We start from the raw sequence: 18630 nt of genomic DNA, 5'->3' as shown, positions 1-18630 counted from the left end.
AACAAACTTGCAATGAAAGTCATTTCAGCCAACAATTCAACAAAATGAAACAAAGAGCAACATATTGTTGTCCACAGAGTAAGTGACTCTGACTTGACAAGATAGATGACGCCTACTTTATTACCAAAGGCGACGTTTCTCTTCATACACTTTAAGTGGGAGCTAGCAATCTAGCTGATATTTTTACAAAAATTATTGGAAAATTAAAATGAAAGATTTTTTTCCCTGAAAGTTTGGGCCAAAAATGTGGGTGCACATTATACATGGGAGTGCATTATACACGGCAAAATATGGTACCTTTATATATCTTATATATTCTTTATATTTTTAAAGACAATTTTATAGGTAAATATGTTACCTCTGCCTTAAAATATTTTTGACATAACTCTATTTTGATTCAATGTAATTACAAATGCTTTATGTAATAATGTCTGAATGTTAACTGTCCTTTTTTTTCTTCTGATTTTTTCTTTTTTGGAGGGCGGCAGGGGATATTTTCGCCTTCCTTTCCAGTCAATCGAACTCTTTGTTAGTCTTCTATGCTTGTATAGGCACTAGATATAAATATATAGGGTTTCCCTAGGAAAGTATCATGAATGTGCTTTTTATCAAATTCTTTTACTGTGTATTAAGAAACACATTTTTCTTTAGCTTCCCAAACTGGTGATTAATTTACTTTCTCAGTTCCAATTTCAGTTAGGAAAACTATAGGGAAGGAGAGTGATGGCTTGAGGAAGCTGCCTCAGTCATTAAAACAGTCACTGTGGTTAATGGATGAGTAATTGGATTGGTCCATCAAGGATCCAGTTCTCTCTTAACTCCTGATGCATAGATAGCTGGCTGTAGTCATGTAAATCATGGCAACTCAGAATAGATGTAAAGATTGGATGGACTCAGTTTCAAGAAGAGGACTGGAGGAAACAGGGAGACTAAATTTGTTAACACCTCTGCAGGAATTTTTTCTTACTTGTCAATAGACTATAAGTTCCATTAGGATAATATTTTTCTTTTTTATGTATCTTCACAACCTAGAAAAGTGGCATAAGTTAGTTGATCAATAAACATTTGTAGAAAGCATGAATAGATTTATAAAATAAGCTATGTATTGAATCCTTATTTGTAGAATGTACTGTACTGGGATCTAGAGATAAAAAGCTTAATAAGACATAATTCCGGCCCTAAGATACTTTTTATTCTATTGAAGTTTCTTTGTTTTTTGAATGTCCTCTTACACCTTCATAAACTCTACTCAAAATGGGATTGCCAGAGTAGTTTAGCAATAAAGAATTGATGGAGTCAGGTGGTAAATTAAAGGCCATTACTTTGCCGGAAACCATAGGCTACTTGGAGACCCGTTTGTTTATTTACCCACAGGTAGAGATGAGGATATGATGGAAAATATCATCCCTGACATTTCTACAACTTTGATTCCAATAGAACATTAACCTTCACATTTTCTTTCATTGTCCACCTCCAGCCTAAACTACCAAATCTCTAAGCTTAGAAGGATAAAAACCCATTCAGAAAAGTGGAGAAATGACACGTGGAAGAATCCTATTAAAGAACAAAATATGAATTTAGTTCCTGCAGGAGAGATACTAAAAACTCATCTGAGAACCTCATGCTGAATGTCCTGAGTATATAACAAAAGAAAAATATCCAAAACTGAACCCATTATCCTTCCTAGTCTATATCATTGTTCCAGTGCCATATGTTCCTGCTTTGTTGTTATCCCCATATATAGTGTTCTCATGTCCGGAAATCCTTTCTCATCCACCATATAATTAATTAAGCCAATTAATGTTTTTCCACTGTTCATTTACCTCTCTCCTGCCTTTATTATCTCTTGCTTGTTGTATAAGTCCCCCGGCCCCCACTGTCAGTAAAGTTAATATTCTGGTCTCTAGGTTTATTCTTCCTGGGTTCAAATACTGGTTTTGCCACTTAGTGTGCCAGGGAAATTTCACTAAAGAGATACATCTTCCATGAGAGATTCCTAAAGGGACTTGTGGTTTAAAGATCTGTCGATACATTAGAAAAATCTAAGTGGAACTCTTCTATCAACAGAAAGAGAGGCTCATTTAACAGGAGAAGCTCATATTTTATATCCTTGAAGACATAAGCATGGTAATAACAGCTAATGAAGGCTGATTGCATTAAAAGCAAAGGAAACCCTCAAGGGGGGGGGGGGAAACACCGTCAGAAAGAAAAAAAAAAGGCCAGTGTTATTATTGACTCTTTCTCCATGAAGGATGCAGATATTTCTTCATTCCTATTTGACCAGTTTTTTTTCTCTGAAACATAAACTGCAACATCAATTTCTTTGTCATTCACATACTCACGGAAGACAAAATTCTGGGTTTGCTGGCCAATGAAAACTTTTTTTTTTTAAGGGCTCTTGTTTCCCAAAAGGTTTGGTCTCCTGCCCAAATGGTTTAGTGTCATCTATTAGACATCCCCACCACTTGGCAAATTCCAGGTTTAAGTAGATGGACACTAGCTATTAACTTTCAAAAGGCTTCAACGGATTTCTGTGTACTTTGAACAGTAGTAACACGTATTGAGAATTCACTCAGCTGTTGACTGTTCCCTTCAAACACCACCCCTCCTCCATATCTGATAATACAAGCAGTAAGAGAGATTTTCCCTTTAAATGTAGTTTTAAAACTATTTATTTCAACACACAGTGAGCACCAGAACAGAAGAGAGGCCATGCATTTGTTTGGAGTTTTCTTGTGATAAATTGTTGCTGCTCCTACAAGTACTGTATTTCCCCAAAGATAACACTAGAGGAAATCCCTCCAAATCTTTTCCAGTTGCCCCACTTCTTTTCTGCCTTTTCTTCTTTGAAAGGGGCTGAAATGATACCTACTGAAAATGACGTGTTCTGCACACAAGGGCAACTTTCTTGGAGCTTTCTTCATAAGAAGCTTCAGTGGAGGCAGCAGAGATACCCAGGGGGCTGATTCTCCTTTTGGAGGTAATAGAGTTAGCTCCTTGGGGGAAACCCATATCACAACTCCTTAAGTGAGTTACAGAGGTCTTTGAGAATAATCAGGAAAATTTTCAGTGTGATCTGAAGTTAAGAAGATGGTCACAGATGTGCCAGCACCCTGAAGGCTAAAATAAGGATGCCGGGTTCAACAGAAGGTGATTCTAGTAAAGGAATAGATGTGAGACCCATCAACTATGTTGTAAAAGGACACATGTCCAGCCTCCAAGCCCAGGAAAATGCCTATATTATGGGGGCACTGACTCAGCAGCAGAGACTTTGGCTGGGAAGTGAGAGCCCTAATTTCTCTTTCCTTGTACACCACCACCCAGAAATTCTTCTCTAGACTTTCTGCAAACCACCCGTCTCTCTTCACTGTATCTGAGCAAATACCCAGAGCCCATCAAGTTCCAGGTCCAACTTCTGTCACCACGTTTACCTCTACATCCCAGTAATGTCTCCCCAGGGTAAAGCAATTCCGACCCAGAACTCTGAAGGTGCTTTCAGACACCTCTTGCCCTTGGTGTGTGAAGGCATTATCATTCTGAGGAATATCTTCTATTGAAGAAACAGGTTTTCCAGCACTAAATATCAATGAAACCAAAGCTGGTTTTTTGAAAAGATAAACAAAATTGACCAACTTTTAACCAGACTCATCGAGAAAAGAGAGAAGACTCAAATAAATAATATTAGAAATAAAAGATAAGTGACAACCAACACCACAGAAATACAAAAAAATTTAAGAAAATACTATGAGCAGCTATATGCTAAAACGTTAAACAAGAAATGGATAAATTCCTAGAAGAATACAATCTTCCATGGCTGAATCAAGAAGAAACAGAAAATCTGAACAGACCCATTACTGCCAACAAAATTGAATCAGTAATCAACAAGCTTCAAACAAACAAACGTCCTGGACCAGATGACTTCACAGGTGAATTTTACCAAACATTCAAAAAAGAATTAACACATATTCTCCTCAGACTATTCCAAAAATTCCAGGAAGAGGGAAGGTTCCCAGGCACATTTTGCAAGGCCACCATTACCCTGATTCCAAAAACAGACAAAGACATTACAAAAAAAAAAAAAAAAATCCCCAACAAAATATTTGCAAACAAAATTCAGCAACACATTAAAAAGATCATACATCACGTCAAGAGGAATTTATTCCTGGTATGCAAGGTTGATTTAATATCCACAAATCAATTAATGTGATATACCACATTAACAAAATGAAAAATAAAAATTATATGGTCAGATAAATAGATGCAGGAAAAAGACATTTGACTAAATCCAGCATCCATTTATGATAAAAACTCTTAGCAAAGTGGGAATAGAGGGAACATATCTACCACAATAAAGGCCATATATGACAAACCCACAGCTAATATCATACTCACTGGGAAAGGTTAAAAGCATTTTCCTCAAGATCAGGAACAAGACAAGGATGCCCACTTTCTCCACTTCTATTCAACATAGTGCTGGAAGTTCTAGCCACAGCAATCAGACAAGAAAAAGAAATAAAAGGCATCCAAATTGAAAAGGAGGAAGTAAAATTTTCATTATTTGCAGATGACATGATACAATACATAGAGCACCCCAAAGAGTCCACCAAAAAAACTATTAGAACTGATAAATAAATTTAGTAAAGCAGCAGACTATGAAATTAATATTCAGAAATCAGTTGCATTTTTATACACCAATAATGAACTATCAGAAAGATAAATTAAGAAAACAATCCCACTTACAACTGCCTCAAAAAGATAAATAAATAAAATCCTTAGGAATAAATTTAACCAAAGAAGTGAGACCTGTACTCAGAAAATTATGACATTGAAGAGAGAAATTTTTTTTTTAATTTTATTAAATTTATTGGGGTGACAATTGTTAGTAAAATTACATAGATTTCACGTGTACAATTCTGTATTACATCATCTATAAATCCCATTGTGTGTTCATCACCCAGAGTCAGTTCTCCTTTCATCACCATATATTCGATCCCCCTTACCCTCATCTCCCACCCCCCACCCCCCGCCCCCGTTACCCTCTGGCAACCACTAAACTATTGTCTGTGTCTATGAGTTTCTGTTTCTCATTTGTTTGTCTTGTTCTTTTGTTGTTTTTGGTTTATATACCACATATCAGTGAAATCACATGGTTCTCTGCTTTTTCTGTCTGACTTGTTTCGCTCAGCATTACTCTCTCAAGATCCATCCATGTTGTCACAAATGTTCCTATATCATCCCTTCCATAACGGCTGCACCAGTCTGCATTCCCACCAACAGTGTATGAGGGTTCCTTTTTCTCCACAGCCTCTCCAACATTTGTTACTATTTGTCTTGTTGATGATAGCCATTCTGACTGGGGTGAGGTGATATCTCATTGTGGTTTTGATTTGCATTTCTCTGATGATTAGTGATGTTGAGCATTTTTTCATATGTCTATTTGCCATTTGTATGTCCTCTTTGGAGAAATGTCTCTTCAAGTCCTCTGCCCATTTTTCAATTGGGTTGTTTGTTTTTTTGTTGTTGAGTTGCATGAGTTCCTTGTATATTCTGGATACTAGCCCTTATCGGAGGCACTGTTTGCAAAAATCTTCTCCCATTCAGTTGGTGGCCTCTTTATTTTGTCAATGGTTTCTTTTGCTGTGCAGAAGCTTTTAAGTTTCATCCCAAGGTCCATAAGTTTAGTACCTATGTTTTCTTCTATGCAGTTTATTGTGTCAGGTCTTATGCTTAAGTCTTTGATCCATTTTGAATTAACTTTGGTACATGGTGACAAATAGCAGTCCAGTTTCATTCTTTTGCACGTGGCTATCCAATTCTCCCAGCACCATTTATTGAAGAGGCTGTCTTTGCTCCATTGTATGTTTTTAGCTTCTTTGTCAAAAATTATCTGTCCATATTTATGTGGTTTTATTTCTGGGTTCTCAATTCTATTCCATTGGTCTATGTGTCTGTTTTTCTGCCAATACCATGCTGTTTTGATTATTGTAGCCCTGTAGTACAAGCCAAAGTCAGGAAGTGTGATACCTCCATTATTGTTCTTTTTTCTTAAGATTGCTTTGCCTATTCGGGGTCTTACGTGGTTCCAAACAAATCTGATGATTTTTTGTTCTATTTCTTTAAAATATGCCATTGGGATTTTGATGGGGATTGCATTGAATCTGTATATTGCTTTGGGTAATATGGTCATTTTAACTATGTTGATTCTTCCAATCCATGAGCACGGAATGTCTTTCCATTTCTTTGTGTCTTCTTCAATTTCTTTCAAAAATGTCTTATAGTTTTCGGCATATAGGTCCTTCACATCCTTCTTAAGTTCATTCCTAGGTATTTTATTCTTTTTGCTGCAATTGCAAAAGGAATTGTTTTTTGTATTTCTTTTTCTGAGATTTCATTGTTAGTATATAGGAAGGCAATGGACTTTTGTGCGTTGATTTTGTAGCCAGCAACTTTACTGTATTCGTTGATTGTTTCTAATAGCTTTTTGGTGGAGTCTTTAGGGTTTTCTATATATAGCATCATGTCATCTGCAAAGAGTGATAATTTAACTTCTTCATTCCCAATTTGGATGCCTTTTATTTCTTTCTCTTGCCTGATTGCTCTGGCAAGGACTTCCAACACTATGTTGAAAAGCAGAGGTGATAGGGGACATCCCTGTCGTGTTCCTGAACGTAGAGCAAAGGGCTTCAGTTTTTCTCCATTAATTATGAGATTAGCAGAGGGCTTGTCATATATGGCCTTTATTATGTTAAGGTATTTTCCTTCTATACCCATTTTATTAAGTGTTTTAATCATAAATGGATGTTGTATCTTGTCAAATGCTTTTTCTGCATCAATTGATATAATCATATGATTTTTGAAAAGAGAGAAGACTCAAATAAATAATATTAGAAATAAAAGATAAGTGACCACCAACACCACAGAAATACAAAAAAATTTAAGAAAATACTATGAGCAACTATATGCTAAAACGTTAAACAAGAAATGGATAAATTCCTAGAAGCATACAATCTTCCATGGCTGAATCAAGAAGAAACAGAAAATCTGAACAGACCGATTACTGCCAACAAAATTGAATCAGTAATCAACAAGCTTCAAACAAACAAAAGTCCTGGACCAGATGACTTCACAGGTGAATTTTACCAAACATTCAAAAAGAATTAACACATATTCTCCTCAGACTATTCCAAAAATTCCAGGAAGAGGGAAGGTTCCCAAGCACATTTTGCGAGGCCACTATTACCCTGATTCCAAAACCAGACAAAGACATTACAAAAAAAAAAAAAAAAAATCCCCAACAAAATATTTGCAAACCAAATTCAGCAATACATTAAAAAGATTATACATCACGTCAAGAGGAATTTATTCCTGGTATGCAAGGTTGATTTAATATCCACAAATCAATTGATGTGATACACCACATTAACAAAATGAAAAATAAAAATTATATGGTCATATAAATAGATGCAGAAAAAAGACATTTGACTAAATCCAGTATCCATTTATGATAAAAACTCTTAGCAAAGTGGGAATAGAGGGAGCATATCTACCACAATAAAGGCCATATATGATAAACCCACAGCTAATATCATACTCAATGGGGAAAAGCTAAAAGCATTTTCCTCAAGATCAGGAACAAGGCAAGGATGCCCACTTGCTCCACTTCTGTTCAACATAGTGCTGGAAGTCCTAGCCACAGCAATCAGACAAGAAAAAGAAGTAAAAGGCATACAAATTGGAAAGGAGGAAGTAAAATTTTCATTATTTGCAGATGACATGATACAATACATAGAGCACCCCAAAGAGTCCACCAAAAAAACTATTAGAACTGATAAATAAATTTAGTAAGGCAGCAGACTATGAAATTAATATTCAGAAATCAGTTGCATTTTTATACACCAATAATGAACTATCAGAAAGATAAATTAAGAAAACAATCCCACTTACAACTGCCTCAAAAAGATAAATAAATAAAATCCTTAGGAATAAATTTAACCAAAGAAGTGAGACCTGTACTCAGAAAATTATGACATTGAAGAGAGAAATTTAAAAAGACACAAATAAGTAGAAACATATACCATGCTTATGGATAGGAAGAATTAATATAGTTAAAATGTCCATACTGCCCAAAGCAATATACAGATTTAATGCATTCCCTATCAAAATATCAATGGCATTTTTCACAGAACTAGAACAAATCCTAAAATTTATATGGAACCATAAAAGACCTCAAATAGCTATGACAATCCTGAGAAATAAGAACAAAACTGGAGGTATCACACTACCTAATATCAAATTATACTGCAAAGCTACAGTAACAAAAAAAATATGGTATTGGCATAAAAATAGATACATAGATCAATGGAACAGAATAGAGAGCCCAGAAATAAATCCATGCCTATATGGGCATTTAATCTGTGACAAAGGAAACAAGAATTTACACTGGGGTAAAGACAATCTATTTAATAAATGGTGCTGGGAAAACTGGACAGATACATGCAAAAAAGAAAGAAAAGAAAAAAGAAAAAAAAAGAAACTGGACCACCTTCTTACACCATATACAAGAATAAACTCAAAATGGATTAGAGATTTAAATGTAAGACCCAAAACTAGAAAACTCCTAGAAGAAAACATAAGAAGTAAACTCTCTGACATTACCCTTAGTAATATTTTTACTGATATATCTCCTTGGGCAAGGGAAACAAATGAAAAAATAAACAAATGGGACTACATAAACTAAAAAGTTTTTCACAGCAAAGGGCACCATCAACAAAACACAAAGACACCCTACTGAATGGGAGAAGACATTTGCCAATAATACATCTGGTAAGGGGTTAACATCCAAAATTTATTTTTAAAAAAACCTTACACAACTCAACACCAATTAAAAAATGGGCAGAGGATCTGGAGAGACATTTCTCCAAAGAGGACATACGGCTAATAGACATATGAGAAGATGCTCAATGTCACTAATCATCAGAGAAATGCAAGTAAAAACCACAATGAGATACCACCTCGCTCTTGTCAGAATGACTATCATCAATAAATCAGCAAGCGACAAGTGCTGGCTAGGATGTGGAGAAAAGGAAACCCACATGAACTGTTGGTGGGATTGCAAATTGGTGCAGCCACTATGAAAAACAGTATGGAGGTTGCTCAAAAAATTAAAAATAGAACTACCTTGTAACCCAGCAATTCCTGGGTATTTATCCAAAGAAATCCAAAACATTAATTCGAAAAAATATATGCTCCCCTATGTTTATTGCAGCACTATTCACAATAGCCAAGATATGGAAACAACTGAAATGCCCATCAATAGACAATTAGATAAAGAAACTGTGGTACATTTATTCAATGGAGTATTTATCAGCCATAAAAAAAGAATGAAATCGTATCATTTGTGACAACATGGATGGAGCTAGAGGATATTATGCTAAGTGAAAAAAGTCAGACTAAGAAACACAAATATCATATGATCTCCCTTATATGTGGAATCTAAAGAACAGAATAAATGAACAAACAAAACAGAAATAGACTCATAGATACACAGGAAAAACTGATGGTTGCTACATGGGTGGGGGATGGGAAGAAAGTGAAAGGGTTACAAAATACAAATTGGTAGTCATGAAAAAGTCATGGAGATGTAAAATACAGTATGGGGAATATAGCAAATAATGTTGTAAAGATTATGTAGGGTGTCAGATGGGTATTGAACTTATTGGGGGGATCGATTTATAGATGTAAATGTCTAACCACTGTTGCTGTATACCTGATACTAATATAAAATAATAATGAATGTCAAATACTCACACACACACACACACACACATCACGGGATGTAAAGTACAGCATAGGGAATATTGTCAATGGTATTATAACAGCTATATACAATGTCAGAGGGGTAGCAGACTTGGTAGTTATCACTTTGTGAGGGGTGTAAATGTCTAATTATTATGTTGCTTTGTACACCTGAAACTAACAATAAAAATAATAAAAATTAAAAAATAAAAACATTTTGCTAGCATCACATAAAAGAACACTCATAAAATAAACAGAAGTTCTCGTAAAAAATTTACTTTATGGGGAGGCACTGTTTGCAAAAATCTTCTCCCATTCAGTTGGTGGCCTCTTTATTTTGTCAATGGTTTCTTTTGCTGTGCAGAAGCTTTTAAGTTTCATATAGTCCCATTCGTTTATTTTAGCTTTTACTTCCATTGCCTTTGGAGTCAAGTTCATAAAATGCTCTTTGAACCCAAGGTCCATAAGTTTAGTACCTATGTTTTCTTCTATGCAGTTTATTGTGTCAGGTCTTATGCTTAAGTCTTTGATCCATTTTGAATTAACTTTGGTACATGGTGACAAATAGCAGTCCAGTTTCATTCTTTTGCACGTGGCTATCCAATTCTCCCAGCACCATTTATTGAAGAGGCTGTCTTTGCTCCATTGTATGTTTTAGCTTCTTTGTCAAAAATTATCTGTCCATATTTATGTGGTTTTATTTCTGGGTTCTCAATTCTATTCCATTGGTCTATGTGTCTGTTTTTCTGCCAATACCATGCTGTTTTGATTATTGTAGCCCTGTAGTACAAGCCAGAGTCAGGAAGTGTGATACCTCCATTATTGTTCAAAATATGCCATTGGGATTTTGATGGGGATTGCATTGAATCTGTATATTGCTTTGGGTAATATGGCCATTTTAACTATGTTGATTCTTCCAATCCATGAGCACGGAATGTCTTTCCATTTCTTTGTGTCTTCTTCAATTTCTTTCAAAAATGTCTTATAGTTTTCAGCATATAGGTCTTTCACATCCTTGGTTAAGTTTATTCCTAGGTATTTTATTCTTTTTGCTGCAATTGCAAAAGGAATTGTTTTTTGTATTTCTTTTTCTGAGATTTCATTGTTAGTATATAGGAAGGCAATGGACTTTTGTGCGTTGATTTTGTAGCCAGCAACTTTACTGAAATTGTTGATTGAGGTTTTGGTATCAGGGTAATGTTGGCCTCATAAAATGAGTTAGGGAGTATTGTCTCTACTTCAATTTTTTGGAAGAGTTTGAGCAGGATTGGTATTAGATCGTCTTTGAAGGTTTGGTAGAATCACTAGTGAAGCCATCTGGTCCCGGACTTTTGCTTTTGGGAAGGTTTTGGATGACTGATTCAATTTTGTTACTGGTGATCGGTCTGTTTAGATTTTCCAGTTCTTCATGGTTCAGCCTTGGAAGGCTATATGTTTCTAAGAACTTGTCCATTTCTTCTAGGTTGTTCAATTTGGTGGCATATAGTCCTTCATAGTATTCTTGGATGATCCTTTGTATTTCTGTGGTGTCCGTGATAACTTACCCTTTTACGTTTCTGATTTTGTTAATCAGTGTCTTCTCTCTTTTTATCTTAGTAAGTCTAGCCAAGGGTTTGTCAATTTTGTTAATCTTTTCAAAGAACCAGCTCTTTGTCACATTAATTTTTCTATTGTCTTTTTGTTCTCTATTTCATTTAGTTCTGCTCTAATTTTTGTTATTTCCTTTCTTCTGCTGACCTTGGGTTTTACTTGTTCTTCTTTTTCTAGTTCTTTAAGGTGTAACATGAGGTTATTTATTTGGGAGTTTTCTTGTTTCTTGAGATAGGCCTGTAATGAGATAAATTTCCCTCTTAAAACTGCTTTCGCTGCATCCCAAAAATTTTGGTAGGATGTATTTTCATTGTCATTTGTTTCTATGTATCTTTTGATCTCTCCTCTAATTTCTTCTTTGACCCAGTCCTTCTTTAAAAGTATGTTGTTTAGTCTCCATGTATTTGTGTTTCAAAGCCTTGTGATCAGAGAATATGCATGGTATGATTTCAATCTTCTTAAATTTGTTGAGACTGATTTTATGTCCCAATATATGGTCTATCCTTGAGAATGTTCCATGTACACTAGAAAAGAATGTATAGTCTGATGTTTTAGGATGAAGTGCTCTATAAATGTCAATTATGTCCATTTCATCTAATGTGTCATTTAGGGCTACTATTTCCTTATTTATTTTCTGTTTGGATGATCTATCCATAGCTGTCAATGATGTATTTAAGTCCCCTAGTATAATTGTGTTTTGGTCAATTTCTCCCTTTAGTTCTGTTAGTAGTTGCTTGGTGTATGTAGGTGCTCCCTGATTGGGGGCATAAATATTGATGACTGTTATGTCTTCTTGTTCTACAGTCCTCTTCACCATTATGAAATGTCCATCTTTGTCTCTTGTTATCTTTTTCACCTTGAAGTCTGTTTCATCTGATATCATTATGGCTACACCTGATTTTCTCTGGGTACCATTTGCTTGGAGTGTCAATTTCCACCCTTTCACTTTGAGTCTATGCTTGTCCTTGTAGCTGAGATGTGTCTCTTGGAGACAGCATATGGTTGGGTTTAGTTTTTTGATCCATTCTGCTACTCTGTGCCTTTTTATTGGTGAGTTCAGTCCATTTACATTTAGGGTGATTATTGATATGTGAGGATTTCCTGTCATTCTATCTTTAGTTTTCTGGTAAGGCTGTGTCTCCATTGTTTCTTTGCCTTTTTGTTATTGTCTATTATTTCTGAGTGGTGGTATTCTATGATGTTTCCCTCTGTTTCTTCTTTTATTTCAGTATATATTTCAATTCTGGATTTATTTTGAGTGGTTACCCTTAAGTTTATGTAAAAGAAAGTTTGATATTTAGAGTATTCCATTTTCTTCAGCACGCTTACTTTCTCCATTCCCGTATTCCGGTTCAGGCCTTTACTCTTCCCCTTTTTGAGTTTTGGTTGCCACAAATTGTCCCTGTTGATGGTGGTCGAATAGCCTCCTTTAGTATTTCTTGTAGTGCAGGTCGTGTATTAGAAAATTCCCTCAGCTTCTGTATGTCTGGAAAGGTCTTTATTCCTCCTTCATATCTAAAGGATATCTTTGCTGGATATATTATTCTTGGCTCATGATTTCTCTCTTTCAATAGTTTGAATATTTGGTTCCACTCCCTCCTGGCTTGTAGAGTTTCTGCTGAAAAATCTGATGATAATCTAATGGGCTTTCCTTTGTAAGTTACCGTCTTCTTTTCCCTGGCTGCCTTGAGGATTCTTTCTTTGTCGTTGATTTTAGACAGCTTCAATACAATGTGCCTTGGAGAAGGCCTGTTGGGATTGAGGTAACTAGGTGTTCTATTTGCTTCTTGGATTCGAGGGTCCAGTTCTGTCCACAAATTTGGGAAGTTCTCATCGACAACTTTTAAGTCTCAAGTCTCTTTTTCTTCCATCTGTGTCATTTCCAGGTTTCTATCTTCGATGTCACTGATTCTTGCCTCCATCTGGTCAACTCTACTACCTAAGCTGGTTATTTCATTCTTAATTTCTTCTATTTAGTTCTTAAATCCAGAAATTCTATTTGGTTCTTTTTTAAAATTTCAATCTCTTTCGTAAAATGCTCATGCTGTTCTTTGATTGAGTTTCTGAGTTCATTTAACTGCCTATCTGTGTTTTCTTGTATCTCGTTGCGTTTTTTTCAGAACTGCAATCTTGAATTCTCTGTCATTTAAGTCACATATTTCTGTATCTTTAATGCCTTCTCTGGAGATTTTTCACTTTCTTTCTGAGCTATCTTGTTGCCTTGGTTATTCATGGCGATTACTGGTTTACTATTTCTCTTCCTAGACATCTACAGGAGTGACTTTGCAACAGGTTGATAGAAAGCGGTCTTTCTTTTGTTTTCCAGTACTTGTTGGTAGAATGTTTTATTATTTCTCCAACTGCAACTTATTTTTCTTCTCCCACACAGTAGTGCTATGTTTTCTCTGCACTATTCCAACTTCTCACACAATGGGGGGATTCCCTGGGAGACGGGCTTCTCCTCTGTTAATAGTTCATCTAGGTCACAGGGCGCAGTGTCCCGGTGGGTATGCGGAGAGCTTTTGATGTTCCAAAGCTCTTCCAGCTCCTGATTCAGAGCCCATATGTTTCAGCAGTTCTGTTTACTCCTGCAGGGATCCGCCCAGATAGGTGGGGTCAGGGGCGGGGTGAGTTGTGAGAGGTGGCCCAGAGCAATGGCGGCTCCCGCAGCTGCGGTAGGTCCGGGAAGCAGCGAGCTCGGCGCACTGAGCTAGGTCTGCATCCTGCGCCCGCGCGGCTCCGTCTCCGCCACGCGCTTCTCCCTTTCCTCCTCCCTCCACTCGCGCAAATCTCCCACCTGTAGGTGATTTCAGTCAGTAGTGGGCCTCTTCGTGTTGCCTGTCTGCTATGCAGGGAGTCCTTTGTGGAGTTTTTGTTGTTCAATTCTTTGTAAATTCCAGGGGAGCTTTACAGAGGCTCACCTCACTCCGCCATTTTTCCGGAAGTCGAAGAGAGAAATTTAAAAAGACACAAACAAATGTAAACATATACCATGCTTATGGATAGGAAGAATTAATATAGTTAAAATGTCCATACTACCCAAAGCAATATACAGATTTAATGCCTTCCCTATCAAAATATCAATGGCATTTTTCACAGAACTAGAACAAATAATCCTAAAATGTATATGGAACCATAAAAGACCTCAAATAGCTATGACAATCCTGAGAAATAAGAAAAAAACTGGAGGTATCACACTACCTAATATCAAATTATACTGCAAAGCTATAGTAACAAAAAAAATATGGTATTGGCATAAAAATAGATATATAGATCAATGGAACAGAATAGAGAGCCCAGAAATAAATCCATGCCTATATGGGCATTTAATCTGTGACAAAGGACACAAGAATTTACACTGGGGTAAAGACAATCTATTTAATAAATGGTGCTAGGAAAACTGGACAGATACATGCAAAAAAGAAAGAAAAGAAAAAAGAAAAAAAAAGAAACTGGACCACCTTCTTACACCATATACAAGAATAAACTCAAAATGGATTAGAGATTTAAATGTAAGACCCAAAACTAGAAAACTCCTAGAAGAAAATAGAAGAAGTAAACTCTCTGACATTACCCTTAGTAATATTTTTACTGATATATCTCCTTGGGCAAGGGAAACAAATGAAAAAATAAACAAATGGGACTACATAAACTAAAAAGTTTTTCACAGCAAAGGGCACCATCAACAAAACACAAAGACACCCTACTGAATGGGAGAAGACATTTGCCAATAATACATCTGGTAAGGGGTTAACATCCAAAATTTATTTTAAAAAAAACCTTACACAACTCAACACCAATTAAAAAATGGGCAGAGGACCTGGAGAGACATTTCTCCAAAGAGGACATACAGATGGCTAATAGACATATGAGAAGATGCTCAATGTCACTAATCATCAGAGAAATGCAAGTAAAAACCACAATGAGATACCACCTCGCTCTTGTTAGAATGGCTATCATCAATAAATCAGCAAGCGACAAGTGCTGGCAAGGATGTGGAGAAAAGGAAACCCTTGTGCACTGTTGGTGGGATTACAAATTGGTGCAGCCACTATGAAAAACAGTATGGAGGTTGCTCAAAAAATTAAAAATAGAACTACCTTGTAACCCAGCAATTCCTGGGTATTTATCCAAAGAAATCCAAAACATTAATTCGAAAAAATATATGCACCCCTATGTTTATTGCAGCACTATTCACAATAGCCAAGATATGGAAACAACTGAAATGCCCATCAATAGACAATTAGATAAAGAAACTGTGGTACATTTATTCAATGGAGTATTTATCAGCCATAAAAAAAGAATGAAATCGTATCATTTGTGACAACATGGATGGAGCTAGAGGATATTATGCTAAGTGAAAAAAGTCAGACTAAGAAACACAAATATCATATGATCTCCCTTATATGTGGAATCTAAAGAACAGAATAAATGAACAAACAAAACAGAAATAGACTCATAGATACACAGGAAAAACTGATGGTTGCTAGATGGGTGGGGGATGGGAAGAAAGTGAAAGGATTACAAAGTACAAATTGGTAGTCATGAAAAAGTCATGGAGATGTAAAATACAGTATGGGAAATATAGCAAATAATGTTGTAAAGATTATGTAGGGTGTCAGATGGGTATTGAACTTATTGGGGGGATCGATTTATAGATGTAAATGTCTAACCACTGTTGCTGTATACCTGATACTAATATAAAATAATAATGAATGTCAAATACACACACACACACTCACACACACACACATCACGGGATGTAAAGTACAGCATAGGGAATATAGTCAATGGTATTATAACAGCTATATACAATGTCAGAGGTATTATAACAGCTATATACAATGGCAGACTTGTTAGTTATCACTTTGTGAGGGGTGTAAATGTCTAATTATTATGTTGCTTTGTACACCTGAAACTAACAATAAAAATAATAAAAATTAAAAAATAAAAACATTTTGCTAGCATCACATAAAAGAACACTCATAAAATAAACAGAAGTTCTCGTAAAAAAATTTACTTTATGGAAAAAAAACTAGGCAAGAAAGCAGAAAACGTGTATTGGTGAGTTCTCTGTCTTTATCAGTTTTCTATTGTAAAAGTAATTCTCTGTAACGAACCACCTTAAAACTCCCCCCAAAAGTTAGGACGTGGTGACCATTAAGTCAGGAGAGTGGTTACTTAATGTGGAAAGAGGGAGAGCACTCGGAGGGGGCACATGGAGAGTCGGAAGGAAGTCTCTTCAACATACACAGAATTTGAAAATTGGTATCTTTCCTCTTCGTTTTTTGGCCCACCCCCTAAATCCTCTTTTTCTCTTTTCTTTTCCATAGTCAACTCTAGTTATTAGTTTTTGTATGTTCCAGAATTTATGTTCTTATTTTAAGGGTGAAACTATTTATATCCAACAAAATTATATAAGAAAAATGAACAACATTTCTATAGAAAAAAAAGTCCTATCCCTCCAAAAAAATCCATTATATGGCTTTAATATGTTTTATCTATCTATCTATCTATCTATCTATCTATCTATCTATCTATCTATATATATATATATAGTGGCATTCATGTGTTTTTCAGGAGCAAGAACAAAATCAGACAGTGAGAAAAACATCTTGAGAGAGGAAGAAAAAAGAGGCTGTATCTCCTAACTAGATTCAGTACACTCAACATGACGCTATGAAATTGGAAAAGATCATTAAATGGTAATCACAACTACTCGTTTTTAACTTCGTTGAGAATAGATGGATGTAGGCGTAGATTAAAGGAGAGAGAAATGGGAAAGCAATTAGGTATGAGCATATTTTATTCACCCTTCATGCATTCGAAAGTCATTACTGAAAAAAGATAATTTTTTAGTGACTGTATTAAACCAGGTACTGTAAAATTCACTGAAGTGCCAAGAATACTAGAGAAAATTCTAATAAACAAATAATTACCCAATATGGTCAACATATTATTCTTTTAGCAAATACAAATATTTTGTGAGACATTACTCTGTGACATCGCTACGTGTTTGGTGCCCTTTATGTCAATCTGTCCCCCAAACATGACTGTGACTGAAAGGAAAGCAAAGACTTGCATTCTTGAACTTCAAGTCCTCACTCAATGCCGTAGAAGTCCCACAAGTCAAAGGAGTTAGCCAGATGTGAAAAACAGATACAATAAGGACGTAAAATACTGGCTCATCTATTCTAAAGTTTATTGGGGTAGGGGGCAGGGGGTTGTAAGTAGAGCCATAAACCAAGAAAGATATTGATATTTTAAATAAATTGATTAATTTAAAAATTATATTAAGTCATGTTCTATACACATACTGTGAAAATAGAGCAGCGAAGGGAGCAGACACAAATCCTTACCTTTGCGAGTTTACATTCTCAGGGAGGGGAGACAGTTACATTTAAATAAGTTAAATATGGAGAATGTTAAATGGTGATAAATACTAAGGAGAAAACAGAGTAGCAATGCTGTATAAGGGTAACAACATTAGACAGTTTGTCCAGGAAAGTCTCACTGGAAAGGTGAATAAAGACCTAAAAGGGTGAAGGGAAGTCTTGTGAAAATCTGGAGGAAGAGTATGCAAGACAGGAAAGAGTAAGCACAGAGCAAAAGCTGCTTGGAGTGTGCAGGGAACCACAATTTCCATTTGGTTAGAGCAGTTAATGACGTGGGTGTGAGATAAGGTCAGTGACGGAGTCTGGAGAAGGCACTGAAGAGCCTCGTGGGCCAGTGGAAGGACCTGAGACACACAAATAGAACCCATGGGAGAGTCTAGGTCCAACATAGCAGGCGGGGTTCAGAATGTTGCCAAATCTGAGGACAGAGGCGGGTACTGAGCTTGGACTGCCGAAGAACAGCCTTGGGGCGAGGAGGCTGGAATCAGTGGATCAAGTTTTGTAAAAAGAAAAAGAAAAAGAAAAGAAAAAGAGGAACCTACTTTGTAACAATCCTGGCTTGGTTTTATTGGTCTGTGTAAACTATCAGGTGAACAAAAAATTTCTCCCTTTTTTTAGCAATAGACAGTCTCACTGGGGTTGACTGAAGAGAAAAATAAAAAATAAATCTAGTCTTCCATTTATCAACTGATCTTTCTGTGTCTATGTAATTATTTGTGCATATATTCAAGTGAGCAAATGAACAACTGCAACTAAAATGTTGTTTTATGATCCTATAAGGTCCAGAGTCCAGAGTCTCCTTCCCTGCTTCTGGCTTAATTCCAGACTCCACTTAGCTACAGAGCTCAGG

This window comes from Rhinolophus sinicus, linkage group LG05 (genome assembly GCF_036562045.2).
Source record: "Rhinolophus sinicus isolate RSC01 linkage group LG05, ASM3656204v1, whole genome shotgun sequence".
Lineage (NCBI taxonomy): Eukaryota > Metazoa > Chordata > Mammalia > Chiroptera > Rhinolophidae > Rhinolophus > Rhinolophus sinicus.
Note: the sequence above shows the minus strand (reverse complement) of the source record.